We start from the raw sequence: 15,462 nt of genomic DNA, 5'->3' as shown, positions 1-15,462 counted from the left end.
CAGTAGTTTGCTTTCCTCCATTTCTGTCATTTGTGTCCTGTTTCTTTGTCTCTGCATTTTTTATGCTTCCCTGTGTTGATAAAGTGGTTTTCTGTGCTAAGTGTCCTCTATGGCCCAGTGGGTCAGCCTCCCCAATTACCTGATTTGGACACTCTTGGTGCACCCCCTTGTGGTCTTTGTGCACTGTCTTGTTGTAGTTAAGCCTTGATTGTTGTAGGTAACACTGGGAGGGATTGACCTCCAGGCCAATTGGCTGTGTGAATCAGCTGTGTCTGCAGTGGGAGAACTTCTGTGCTGGAGACACCCCTCTGGGGCAAGACTTTCTTCAATGGGGCTTTGGTGCTCACTGAGTCTGCCCCCCTAAGTGTGTCCTTTATGGATCTGAAGAGCTGAAAACTGGATGGTCCCACTCTGACCACTGAGCACACTGGCTCTTGGATCTCTAAGGAGGTGCTAATCTAGCCTCTGCCTGAGGCTATCCAGCAAAAGCCTTCCTGCAGGGCTTGGCCGGGTGGGTCCCATGGGATCAACAGGGCAGGGCTAGCAGTTATGGCTGCCCTCTGAGGCCCCACTTGTCAGTGTCCCGGCAATTGCTGCAAACACCTCCGAGAGAAAGCTTCCCTCGAGTTCCGACCAATGCCAGACAGTCCCACTTCTCCCATATGAGTCTGGGTCCCCAGAGACTCCCCCAGTACTGGAGCTCAGAGCCTGAGACTCCCTCAGAATTGAAAAAGACAACCGCACCCTCAGCCACCAGCTTGCTCCGCGAGCGCCTCTGTACCTTAGTATTTTACTTCTGCACCACACCTCCTCTGAGTCTCGGTATGCTTTTCTCTTTCCTTCTAATTGTAGAATTTTCACTCAGCCAGCCTTCCTGTGGTTCTGGATGATGTCCGTTTGGTCTTTTAGTTGTATTTTTGAAGTGGTTGTGCGAGGCAGCAAACTCCGGTGTTTACCTATGCTGCCACCTTGGTTTCTCCCAAAGTGTTATTTTAATAGTGTGCATTTGCTGCTGGTGGGAATGCAGACTGGTGCAGCCACTATGGAAGACAGTATGGAGTTTCCTCAAAAAGCTGAAAATGGAACTCCCATTTGACCCTGTGATCCCACTTCTAGGAATATATCCCAAGAAACCAGAAACACCAATCAGAAAGGATATATGCACCCCAATGTTCATAGCAGCAGAATTCACCATAGCTAAGATCTGGAAACAGCCTAAGTGCCCATCAGTAGATAAATGGATTAGAAAACTGGGGTACATCTACACGATGGAATACTATGCTGCTCTAAAAAGGAAGGAACTCTTACCATTTGCAACGGCATGGATGGAACTGGAGAGCATTATGCTAAGTGAAATAAGCCAGTCAATGAAGGAAAAATACCACATGATCTCACTCATTCATGGATAATAGAGACCATTATAAACTTTTGAACAATAATAGATACAGAGGCAGAGCTGCCTCAAACAGATTGTCAAACTGCAGTGGGAAGGCCGGGGAGGGTTGGGGGGCAGGAGGGAGGGGGTAAGAGATCAACTAAAGGACTTGTATGCATGCATATAAGCATAACCAATGGACATAAGACACTGGGGGATAGGGGAGGCTAGGGGACTGTCAAGGGCGGGGGAAAAAAAAGGACACACATGTAATACCCTTTGTAATACTTTAAGCAATAAAAAAAATTAAAAAAAATGTCTTAAAAATAAAATAATGAAGTAGGAATAGTGTGCATTTGAATGGCTTTCTAAGGGGCCACTCATTCTTTTTTGTTTTAACTTATCTATATTTATTTTTTAAATTCTTTTCCCCATTGTCCTCTCCCAGCCAGCCCCTGCCCCCCAGCCCAGGCCTTCACTGCCTATTGACTGTGCCCATTTGGTTATGCTTACATGCATACAAGTTCTTTGGTTGATCTCTTAAGCTTCCCCCCACCACAGACAACCTCCCCTGACTTCCCTTTGAGGTTGACAGTCTGTTCCATGCTTCTATGTCTCTGGATCTATTTTTGTTCATCAGTTTATGTTGTTCATTATATTCCACAAATGAGTGAGATCATGTGATACTTACCTTTCTCTAACTGGCTTATTTCACTTAGCATAATACTCTCCAGGTCCATCCATGCTGTTGTAAATGGTAAGAGTTCTTTCTTTTTACAGCAGCATAGTATTCCATTGTGTAGATGCACCACATTTTTTTAATCCACTCATCTGCTGATGGGCACTTAGGTTGTTTCCAAATCTTAGCTATTGTAAATTGCACTTCTATGAACACAGGGGTGCATATATTCTTTCTGATTGGTGTTTCTGGTTTCTTGAGATATATTCCTAGAAGTGAGATTACTGGGTCAAATGGAAGCTCCATTTTAAAATTTTTGAGGAAACTCCATATTGTTTTTCACATTTGCTGCACCAGTTTGCATTCCCTTAAGCAGTGTACAAGGGTTCCCTTTTCCCTACATTCTCACCAGCACTTGTCATTTGTTGATTTATTTATTTTATTCTTTTAAAAATATATTTTATTGATTTTCTTCAGAGAGGAAGGGAGAGAGACAGAGAGTCAGAAACATCAATGAGAGAGAAACATCGATCAGCTGCCTCCTGCATGCCCCCCACTGGGGATGTGCCCGCAACCAAGGCACATGCCCTTGACCAGAATTGAACCTGGGACCCTTCAATCCTTAGGCCAACACTCCATCCACTGAGCCAAACCGGTTAGGGCAGTTTGTTGATTTATTGATGAGTGCCATTCTGACTGGTACCTCATTGTTGTTTTGAATTGCATCTTTGGGATGATCAATGACTTTGAGCATTTTTTCATATGCCTCTTGGTCTTCAGTATGTCCGCTTTCAAGAAGTGTCTACTTAGGTTGTTAACATAAAAACATTCAAACCTGTGAATAATTTTTGAGTTTATTTGAGCCAAACTGTGTACAATTGCTGGGAAGCAGAATCTCAACGGATTGAAATAACGCTCAGAGAATGGTGGTTTTTCACTTTGTTTTGTAAATTACATCAAAGGAGATGATGTAAGTGGGTTACATGAAGGCAGGAGAGAGCAAAGTGGGGGGAAGGAACCTCTGGAATTGGATAAAAAATAAAATGATAGACACATATTTCTTTTACTTAGGTGGGTGCGGGATAGTTAACAGTCAACAATTAACATGATAACAATAACAATGAAGGAATTTATGGTCTCTGTCTGTCCTGGTTCCCAGGTGCATTTGGTTGTGCCCTGAGGGGCCCAGAAAAAAACAGAAATTACAAGTTACCCTGACATTTCAATGATATATTATCGTAGATGCAAAAAAACACAAAAATCTCAGTTAAGGTAAAGATTGACCTTGTCAGGGAAGATACTGGCCTCAGGGGTGACTCCCCACCATAACTGCTTTTAGTTAAAGTTTAATTTCAGACCATCCTTTGTGGCTACTCTAGATCTTTGAGTTTGCGAGACTGCCATGCAGGCCCTCCTTGAGTTTGTCAGGTTAGGCAGCCATGGGCAAACTACGGCCCGCGGGCCAGATCCGGCCCGTTTGAAATGAATAAAACTAAAAAAAAAAAAAAAGACCGTACCCTTTTATGTAATGATGTTTACTTTGAATTTATATTAGTTCACACAAACACTCCATCCATGCTTTTGTTCCGGCCATTCCGGTCCAGTTTAAGAACCCATTGTGGCCCTCGAGTCAAAAAGTTTGCCCACCCCTGGTTTAGCGTCTGGCCCCTTTTGTCCACAAAGTCCTTTGCCCGTTTTCTAGGACAATGGAAACTAAGGAGAAAATAAACAAATGGGACTACATCAAAATAAAAAGCTACTGCACAGCAAAAGAATCCATCAACAAAATAACAAGGGAGCCCACTGCATGGGAGAACATATTTGCCAATATTACATCTGATAGGCGTTTAATCTCCAAAATTTATAGCAAATTTATACAACTTAACAAAAGGAAGATAAGCAATCCAAAATGGGTGAAGGACCTAAATAGACACTTCTCAAAAGGGGGCCACACATTCTTAATTTCTTTCCAGTTTCCAGAAATCTCTTTCAGCCCATTTTTATCACCATCTTCATCTCTGTGAGCATTTGAGTTTATAGTCCATAGTAGAATGTCAGATCATCATAAAATTTAATTAAAGAACTATCAATCAGATAGTTTATTAGAAAGGTAAGTAATGGCTGTAATGTGAGGATGAGCAGGTAAAAGGAAAATTGGAGGCAAAAAAAGAAGTGGCCAAGTTGTAGCAGATTTTCAACAAGAGATAAAGAGAGCAGATATGCAGTGATTCTGATAGTTTACCAACACAAATGACCAGGACATTTTTATTGTTTGTTTTTTGTTTTGTTGGTGGGTAATTAATTAGTCCATTTTAAGTCATATTGTCTTTTAAAAGTCAATGTATACAACCACGTTGCAGTTTTGATATTATCTTGTAAAGTTGAACAATTACATACGCTATGACTCAGCAATACTAGTCTTAATTATAGACATCAAATAAACATATAATGTTCTTATCAGTACTGTTTGTAAAATAGCAGTAAACAAGCAAAGAAACCCAGAATCAAAAACTAGATACAATCTGCCCTGGCCAGTGTTGCTCAGTGGGTTAAGCATTGTCCTGTGCACCAAAAGGTTGGAGGTTCATTTCCTGGTCAGGGCACATACTCAAGTTGCAGGTTCTATCCCCAGTTAGGGAGTGTGTGGAAGGCAACTGAGTGGTGTTTTTCTCACATCGACATTTCTCTCTCCCCATCTTCCTTCCTCTCCCTCTAAAAAAAATCAATAAAAACATAATTTTTAAAAAACTAGAAACAATCCAAATATCTATTTATAGAGGAATGGGTAAATACAATAAATGTTTGCATAACAGAATATTAGAGAGCAATGATGAATGAACTGCAGCTACATGCCACAACAGTTTTTATTATCATTGTTAGAGGCCCATTGCATGAAGATTCGCGCAATACGCCTTTCTACCCCTGGCTGCCAGCACCGGTTTTCCTCCAGCACCCTGGACCCAGGCCTTTGGTCCGGCCACAGCAATGAGGCTTGGCTTCTCCACTGCAACTGCAGCAGCGAGGCTTGGCCTCTCCGCTTGGGCCACAGCAGCGAGGCTTGGCTTCTCCACTCAGGCTGCAACAGTGAGGCTTGGTTTCTCTGCTCTGGCTGCAGTGGAGAAGCTAAGCCTCTTCAGTCTTCAGTCATCTTCAGTCTTCACTCCACATCTGCATATGTAAATTAACTTCCATCTTTGTTGGGTTAATTTGCATACTCATCCTGATTGGCTGGTGGGCATAGCAGAGTGACAGCAATTTGCATGTTTCTCTTTTATTAGTGTAGATTAGTACCTATGTATATTGGCCTATATTCAAATGAAATTTATCTCCTTAGCTCCAGATCTCTAGATCCACCACCTTCTTGCATATCTCCAAGGGGAAACAATCATATGTTTGCCATTTACTGGGTGTGTAACCATAGGAAAATTATTTAACCTCTTTATGCTTCAGTTTTTTTATCTATGACATAAGGATACGAAAACATTAACCTCATAAGGTTGCTGTGAAGACCGAATAAACACTATGAAAACCTCTCAAGAATAGCCATAAGGAAAGCAAAGGGAATGGTCAGTGTGTAGTGGTCTTCCATAAGTTTCTACTAGAGTAATTTTCTTTGATATGTCTTAGATATTGAGGTTTCATATAAGCATTCATTTGAAGAAAGGGTTCTTCAGTTTAAAAGAAATAAGAAAACAAGTGACCTTCAAGATAAACCACAAGCTCCCTTAGAAAAGCATACTAAATTCTTTATGACCTAGGCCTTGCCCAGCCTCATATGTTCTACTCTCAACCTGGTACCACAAATCCAATACTCCCTCTTTTAGACAACTTTATGGAAATCCATGGAGATAATATGCTCTTTCAGTACTCATTGCATGCTAGTCCTACTTCCCTGATGCCCTCCCATCTCAGAGCACTTTCCCTGTGAGTCTCTTTCATCTTTCTCCTTTCCCAAAGTAGAGTCATGCAAGTTTGTTTTATACTCTCTGAGTATTCTATACATAATATCTCTACTGTTAAAGACACTTTAAGTCAGTGGTTCTCAACCTGTGGGTCGTGACCCCTTTGGCGGTCGAACAACCCTTTCACAGGGGTCACCTAAGACCATCCTTCAAATCAGATATTTACATTACGATTCATAACAGTATCAACATTACAGTTATGAAGTAGCAACGAAAATAATTTTATGGTTGGGTCACAACATGAGGAACTGTATTAAAAGAGCCAGAAGGTTGAGAACCACTGTTTTAAGGGAATGGATGTGTTTTCTTTCTTTTTTTTGTTTGTTTTTTTGTTTGTTTGTTTTGAAACAGAATTTGAACACAGCTCTTTAATGTAAATTTGATTTTATTCCACCATCTATCCTATACAAACAACATAGGAATTACTTTGACCACCCTGTGTTTTATTTCTTTATTGCCTAATACAAGACCTGGAAAAGTATAAGTTCAGTAAATGATGGATAATAGAAGGAAAGAAGGAAGTGAAAAAAGACAGGAGGAAATGAAGGAAAGCAAGGCCAGCAATGGCTTTGATTACAACTATGGAGTCAACCTAGCACATTTAGGCAACAAAAATAATTTGGAGACATTCATAAGTTTGGAGGTAACTTAGTGACCATAGCTGGATTTTCTCCAAGTTACTGCTGCAAGTGTCTAAAATGTAAATGTTCCAAAGTGTTTACTAAGAAAGCAAGCCAGGCAAGTAGGTAGCAAAGCTGGCATTTTAGTATTCATAGAGATTGACTTGTGTTCTTGTTTATATGACAGGTAAATTAGTCCTCTTACATTGCCCACAAAACTCAGTAGTGTTGAAACATAGTTGGAGGAGAGCATTACCTACCTCCTCCACACACACACATAAAATGAGTCCTTTTCCACAATGAATGCCACACTTTACTGTTTTTTTTTTCTTTTCATATGGACAATTATTTTTTTCTCAATTTGATATAATATGTGAATATGAACATCTTTTAAAAACCTTGCTACTTTTTTCTCTCTGTTTTAAAAAATATTTTATTGATTTCAGAGTGGAAGGGAGGGGAGAGAGATAGAAACATCAATAATGAGAGAAAATCCTTAATCAGCTGCCTCCTGCATGCCCCCTACTGGGGATTGATGGAGCCCCCAACCCAGGCATGTGCCCTTGACCAAAATCAAACCCTTCAGTTCACAGGTCGATGCTCTATCCACTGAGCCAAACCAGCTAGGGAAAAACCTTGCTACTTTGATTTCTCTGTAATATAAAACCCTATATAATAAAAGGGTAATATGCAAATTGTCCCCATTGGCAGGAGTTTGACTGACCAGGAATTAGATGTGTGCTGACCACCAGTGGGCAGCACAGAACATGGTGGTTGTCAGCGACAGGGTGCTGGTAGCGGGCAGCAGTGGAGGCACTGCCAGCCTTTCACCACTCCAGGAGTGTGGTGAAAAACCCTAGATCACTTTTTTGGATTCTTATTACCCAAGTTACTAAGAATATTACCAGTGGCATACAGGAAGCTTAGCCAATGAGCGGTCAGAAAAGGTGTTTCCTCTGTAGTTCACACCAATCACCGGCTTGGCCCCGGCCGGCCCAGGCCTGACACCTCTGGCCCAGGCTTCAGGCCTGGTCAGGGGATCCCCATTTTCCTCTGATCACCCCCTGGCCCCCCCACCCAGGTCTGATGCCTCTTGTTGAAGTGTCAGGCCTGGGCAGGGGACTCCCAGACCACTCCGATTGCTGGCTCCCCCCTGCCTAGGCCTGAAGCCTCTGGCCCAGGTTTCAGGCCTGGGCTGGGGACCCCCATCTCCCCCCCCCATCACCGGCTCCGCCCTTGCCCAGGCCTGATGCCTCGGCCAGAGGCGTTGACCCCCATCACTCTCTGATGGTGGTACTGGCCACTTGCCCAAGCCTGATGCCTCCGCCAGAGGTGTCAGGCCTGGGCAGGGGACCCTCATCTCCCTCTGATGGCCGGCTCGGCTCCCCTTCCCAGGCCTGATGCCTCTTGCTGAGGCGTGAGGCCTGGGCAGGGGACCCCCAGGCCCCTCCGATTGCTGGCTCTGTCCCCCACCCAGGACTGATGCCTCAGCCAGAGGCATCGACCTCCATCACCCTCCAATCCCCAGATTGGCCCCTTGCCCAGGCCTGACGCCTCTGCCAGAGGTGTCAAGCCTGGGCAGGGGACCCCCATCTCCCCCCGATCACTGGCTTCTGGGCGGCTTCTGGGACTTCTGGGGCCGGCCTGCGGACCGGGATGGTGGCTGGCACTGGTGGCTGCACTGTTCTGCCCTGCCTGAAGTATGCAAATTAGCCGCCATCTTTGTTTGCAGTTACTTTGCATATCATGCTGATTAGCTAATGGGAGGCAAAGCGAAGGTATGGTCAATTACCATGTTTGTCTATTATTAGATAGGAAAATAAATCCTTATGAAAGCCAGGCATTTTTTTTGGTCTCAAGTAAGATAAAACTCATCTAACTATGAACTAATTAAATTAGAGTTTCTTTTCTCCACATAATAATCTGGAGGTTGTTGATTATTTCTGTAGTACACTGATGTCATCAGAGAGGCAGCCTCTTCATGTCTTTCCTTGTTAGTATGCAGACCATGAGCCTCATGGTTGCTACTTCATGGTCACAGAAGGTTGCCCTAGGCAACCTAGCCCCAGGCATCACATCTGCATTCAAAGTAAGGAGAAGAAAAGAGATGTTGATGCTAGCCATATTTCTCCCCTTTAGCAGGAGAGCAAAAGCCTATCAGAAATTAGCCCCCTACCAGCATCCTTTCTCTTACATTTCCTTAGTCAGGTGTTGGTCTTATGGCTAGCTTTTCCTGCAGGAGAGGATGAAAAAATGAGTAACTGAGCACATTGTTGCCTCAAATATGGGGGATCAAGTTGCAAATAAGAAGGAAGAAATGGATATTAGGAAGGCAATCAATGGCTTGTCAGTCATAGATAAGTAAAATTATAATCACTATTTTACAGATAGGGAAACTCAGCCATGAAGTAGTTAAGTAACTTACCCAAGGTCTTATAGACAACAGACAGTAGAGCTATAATTTGAATCCAGGCAGTTTTGCTCTACACCACTGTTTCTGGAACATTCATTGTTACAAACTACAGTAAGAAATACCTTTAATATTGTACCCCAGTACACATACTTTTTTCTTTAAATCTTTATTGTTGAAAGTATTACATAAGACCTTCTTTTTTCCCCATTGACCTCTTCCATCCCACCTCTTCCCCCCACCCTTTTGTCTGTGTCCATGGGTTATACATATATGCATACAAGTTCATTGGTGGATCTCTTCCCACCCACCCTCCCCTACCTTCCCTCTGAGGTTCGTCAACCTGTTCCATGCTTCTATGTCTCTGGGTCTATTTTTGTTCATCAGTTTATTTTGTTCATTAGATTCCACATATGAGTGACATCACGTGATACTTATGTTTCTCTGACTGGCTTATTTTGCTTAGCATAATACTCCTCAGGTCCATCCATGCTATTACAAATGGCAAAAGTTCTTTCTTTTTTTACATTCCATGTGTACATTCAAACCACTATGTATCTTTTCTTCCTACAATGCACTAATCTATTCTATTCCATTCTATTATTTAATTTTTTAAAATGCTGGTCATGCTTAACTAAACTGCTGTGATGACCCTGCAATTTGGAAATAATTTTACTACACTGCTCTGCCTCAATGCAACTACTTCCCCAAAGGGATATCAGAGGTACCAAGAAAGACTGAAATGCCACTATTTATTTCTTCCTTTTTGTGTAAATGTTTGTCTCTTACTGAATCTGACTTTGGAAGAGGAATACATTATTTGAGGGGGTCCTGTTTTATACAGCCAGACACAGTTCCTAATTGACAAAAGCACCAATGAATGCTTTAGTGAGAATGTATAATACTTCACACAATATATAGTGAGCACTAATTCATGTGTCTTGGCTGAATCTCCCCAAGAAGCATACCCTTTGATATGAGGGGAATAGGAAATGAAACAAGGAAGTGAAAGCAGTAAAACAATGAATGAGCAAATAAGACAAAGAAGCAAAAACTCATAGACACAGGCAACAGTATGGAGGTTCTCAGAGGGAAAGGGGGTAGTGGGGTATTAAAGGGTAAACAGGGTAAAATATATAGTGATAGAAGAAGAATTGACTTTGGGGGGCAAATATACAATGCAATATACAGATGATGTATTATAGAATTGTACATTTTAAACCTGTATAATCAATGTCACCTCTGATAAAGTTAACTAAAACTAAATAAACACAAAATAAATTAGGTATGTCTTATTAAACCAGCTACTAGAGTAGGCAATTGAAGCTTAATCCCTGGGAAAGCCCTGAGGGAAAGGATCAAACACATGTATCTCTATTTTTTCCCCCACATGTATCTCTTTTTGTTTTGTTTTGTTTTTGTTTTTTGTTTGTTTATTAGAGCTAGCTGAGACTTTATTTTGGAAAAAAAGCACTTGACTTTTAGTTGAGGGTGTGGGTAAGAGGCAGTCCCACAAACAGTAGACTCCATCTCTAAGGGTGGGCTGAGAACTGGGGCTGAGCCTCAGGCTGGTCTCCTTTTCCCTACATTCCCCTGCATAGCTCCTTGTCCCACAGGCTCAGAGGCCAGGAGAGAATGCAGTAGCCATTCACTTGGGCAGCATGTCAGATGACTCAGACAACACCTTCTCAGTCTTCTTCACAACCATGGTCTTGGAGCAGCTGGTGTTGGTGCAGCTGAAGGAGCCAGAGCCTCTACCAGAGCCAAGTTGGCTTGGAAGCCCAAGCCATAGCTGAAGTTCCCATAGGCCAGGCTCAGCCCACTTGAGCAGCTGCTTGTGGTCTTAGTATGGATATTCGTTTTGCATTCCAGACTCCAGCTGATTCTCCTTGCCCATCCAGCAGCTTGCATACTTTTGAATTATCACACTTGGGAGTCAAGGGAATCAGGATACTTATACATCTCCCCCATTGTCATTGGTTAAGGGCTACTCCCAGGACAAGGAAGGCAGTAATTCCCAGGCACTTCTAGACTGCTATATTCTAGGCAAAGTGGGTTCTGGCAGCCTGAGAACAACCCTCCAACAAAGATGCGGGTACTAAATATTGAAAGTCAGGTTGATGTCCACAAAATTATAAGCTGAGGTGGATGGAAGACCAAAAGCCTCTGTTATAATATGTTAGCTTGCATCCTCAATATTATCATCAGCTCTAATATATTCAACAGTTTCTGGGTGTTTGTTCCAGTGCTATGTTTCTATAGGAATGGATGGTACAATGTTGTAAGAACCTCACATACAGCAGGTCTGAGTTTCAAACCCAGCTCACTCACCAATTCTGTGACCCTGACCCTCACTTTCCTCATCAGTAAAATGGGAAAAATATTCACACCTACCTCTTAGAGTTATAGTGATGAACCTATAACAGAGCTTAGCACATTAGCAATTAATCAATGCTAGCTAATATTAATTAATAACAAAAAAGATTTTGAGTTGATCCTATTGTTAACATATGAAATGGCAAAAGTATGTATAACTATATGTATGGTGTTGGAAATGAGTGTGGGCTACTTTATCCAATGCTGAACATAAAACAGAGGGCATGTAATCTGGTGACCAGGAGGCTGGACATTTAGGAGGGGTTTTGCTGAAGCTTTAACTGTAGTTGGTTTACTACCAGAGCTTGGAAACTCACATCTCTCATCTCAAGAATACAGTTTCCGAGGAATTTGTGCTAGAAAGTGATTTACTACTCGATAAGCACCATACAAGTAGGAGCAGTATCTAATTTATTCACCTCTATATCCCAGATAGTGGAAATGTTCTGCATGCAAGTACATATTTGTTGAATTAATAAATAAATGAGTACAAATTGATGACATACAGAGCTTTTTCCCCAGTGTGACCTAATCTACTAGGATTTTAGTCATGCTATTTCCTCCACTTGGAACATCCTTTATTTCTCATGCCACCCTTTGCTCCATGCTTATACTACATGTGTGTAGAAAAAAATCTATGCTTGCCCTAAGAGAAATATGACTCTTACCCTCAGCTTCTGGGAGGTAATCTCCAATCCCTTGGAATATCATATCTGATAAGAATGGTTTAGGGTGAGGTTTTGGCTACACCGACAATGTGATTTAGGGTGGGGGCTGTAGTTTATCTGGCATCAGATCACTTCCTCAGGAGACTGGGGACTGAGATCAGGCACAGAGGCAGTGATGGATCCCAAATAAAATTTCTAGGAGCTTGGATGAGCTACTCTGATTGGAAATACTCCATGCATATTGTTTCATATTAATGCTGAAAAAGTAACACTGTCCTGACTTCACAGGGAGAGGGCCACTGAAGCTCCCCACTTAGTACTTTCTTGGACTCTTCCCTATGTTTCCTTCCTTGGCTGATTTAAACACTCTAGGATTCTCTCTCCGGCTGTGGTGGTTATGGAAATATGTGTTCAGAAGGAAATGTAGCAAGGTCAAAAGCAGCCCAGATTATGCACTATCACATGGAGAATAGCTGTCCTGGAGAGTTACTAGGACCCACAGTAGGATTTACATGAGCAAGAAATAAACTCTTATAAATTAGGCCATTGAGATTTTGGGAATATCTATTACTGCAGCACAACCAAACTTGTCCTGACTGCTTACAGATATCTTCCTCAGGCATAATTAACCACTCCACTCACTGAGTGCCTCCAGACCCCCCATCCATCCCTGTTATAGCATATGCTTATATGTTCCCACTAAACTCTGAATAAATATTTTATTTTAGTCATCTTTGTATCCCTAGTGATTCTACCACAAGTCCTGGCTGAGGTCACATACACAGCATATGTGGGTTTAATCTAATTCAGCTGTTTGGCAGCAAGACTGGGAGGCATGCTATTGTGGAGCTAGACATAGCTTTACCTATGAAGATATCTTAAATGGTCCATTGGTGAGCTAAGTAGAAGGAATGGAGGCTTCTGAAAAACACAGGGTCATGGTATGCTTATGTGACATCCCTCTTTTATGACAACAAAAAAGTGTCCATATGATATTCCGTATGAGTGTTGGAGAAGAAAGTCATAGTCCAAGACAGAAATGTGAGAGATGGAACCAGAATAGTGTACTTCTAGGGGACATAAATTTTACTTCCAAATGTCCCTCTTCAACTGTATTGCAAACCCAGCTAGTCTTATCAATGTATGGCCAGGCTGAATTATTGTCCTGCAGGTGGTGGGACTTTAGGAAATGCTAGAAGTCTCCTATTTTTAATTTGGACTTGGCAGGTAAAGGCCTAGCAAGCAAGATCTACCTTAACAGCCCCATATCCTGGTTCGAACAGAAGCTTCAGGAAGCCAGGGGTGAGCAGATCAACATAAAGAAGGAAATCCCAAAACTAAATGGGTCAAGTGACAGTGGTGACCTCCATGACTAAAACACTGAAGTAAGGCCACAGCAGAGATCATGGTCCTCCTGACATTTGTTCTTCATATTAGAGACAAAGAGACATATGGCTTCAGTCATCTGTTGGAGGCCTAGTTTAGAAAACTGAAGAAGTAGAACTCTCAAGGAGCATATAAGGCATTACACTCATTTACATGTTAGAATCAAGTCATTCTATATTCTTGCTTCACACCCCCCCCCTCCTAACCCCAATCTGTGCCACCCTCAGGAACACTCTGAGAGTAATCAGCTCTGAGATCGGTTTGAATGGTAGTGGGGAATAGTTGAAGAATACTCACAAGCTGGGTAACTTTGGTCACTTTAAATGAGCCCCTGGCTTTTCCAGTGTGAAATGTGGTTAACAACCACCATTGCTAAATGGTTGTCATAAAGATTAAAAGAGACCATTATATGTAAGGTCATTGAAAATACTAGGGATTCTTGTATTTAGACAAGCCATAAGCCTCCTCCATCACAGCTGGTGGGAGCCTTTCCAGGATAGAGATAGGTCAGGGATGACTTGTTTGGGAAGAGGCCTTTCCTGGAAGCTGGGATGAGTATCCTTTCTCCATTATAGTTATGGCCATCTGGACACACCACAAAGACATCTCTCCTGACCACTCAGCCTCCCAGAAAATCCTGAGGAAAGTCGAAGAAGCCATCATTCTCAACACAATGATCTTGAAATTGGTAAATGCCCTGTGGCCCTCCCCTTTTGAAGGCCTTCTGAAAATGATACTTGAAATCCATTGCCACCTCTGCTCCCAGTCAAGAGGAAAATCTTAGTAATTAGGCAAAGTAATTTGGAGACTTAGTAATTAGAGAGGCAAGTGACACTTACATCAATGAATATAGCAGAACTCTCATCAGTGAATAAAACTTAAGGGCAGGAATAGGTAAAATGCTCTTAGCAAATAAGTTTGTAAGTTAGTAAGGCCATCCTTTATGGTAATAAATAATATGGATTTATCATGTAGACCATATAGAGCTTTCATAAATAATTCTTTTGGCGGTAAGATGTGCTTTCCTAAGGTACCTTAGGAAAGAATCAGCTGCATCCAGGAGTGTAAGACCCCCACTATTTATTTCCCCACTCTCTACTGTAGTACCTACATAAGGTCATCAGGGAACACTAAGACTAGGTGTAGTCTTCTTGCTCTGAAGTAGGTAATTGAGATTCAAGTCTGGTAGCTGGGGAAGATGGATGATAAGAACTGAGGCTTTTGAGTTTGGTGGAGCGAGATGGCAGACCCCATGAGGGCAGTAGAGAAAGAGATTAAATGAGGAGAAATAAAGAAAGGGTAAAAGGTTACTGAAGGAGATGGTTTAATTATCTCTTTCTCCAAATCCTGGTGGATGGGGATATCCCCAAGGTCTAGACACGCAAGGCTTACACCCTAAAACCTTTCAGTAAATAAGTACTTTATTAGGGTCAGTGTTTAGCTGCTCTCAAGAAGGGCAGGTGAGGCAGTGCCAGAATAGACAGATCCACTATGGTGTCTTTGCTAGGCAGCATAAGACATCAGTTGGGAGTCTGTGGGCAGGAAGGAGCATCTATGTATATATATATAGGTAACACCATGATGAAAGAAACAATATGGTCACTCCACTGGTTTTGGGTAATGAATCTACCTCTGAGGAGATGGACTCGGAAGCATTAAGAAAGAACTGGGGGTAGGGGACTCCTAACTGAGATGGTCTCTTGCTGGGTCCATAAAACAACTTTTATGATTCCATGAGTTCCAGGCAGGTACTGAACTCACAGCTACAAGGAAAAGGAGCAAGGTCAGGAATGGGCTTTGAAGTCTGGTCCAAGAGTCAGGTAACCTGAAGGACAGTCCCATCAGTAAGGGCACTTGAAGTGCCCCGTTATAGGATCATATTTGATTCTTGTGACCAACTCTTCCAGAAAGAACATGAAAGGTCATAGCCTATGGATTGCCTGACAATGGTACAGCAGGGATGCAGGCTGAGAATAAGCGGGGGTA

The sequence above is a fragment of the Myotis myotis genome, unplaced genomic scaffold (assembly GCF_014108235.1).
Source record: "Myotis myotis isolate mMyoMyo1 unplaced genomic scaffold, mMyoMyo1.p scaffold_m19_p_4, whole genome shotgun sequence".
Classification (NCBI taxonomy): domain Eukaryota; kingdom Metazoa; phylum Chordata; class Mammalia; order Chiroptera; family Vespertilionidae; genus Myotis; species Myotis myotis.
The sequence above is the reverse complement of the archived record's forward strand: the minus strand, read 5'-3'. Positions refer to the sequence as shown.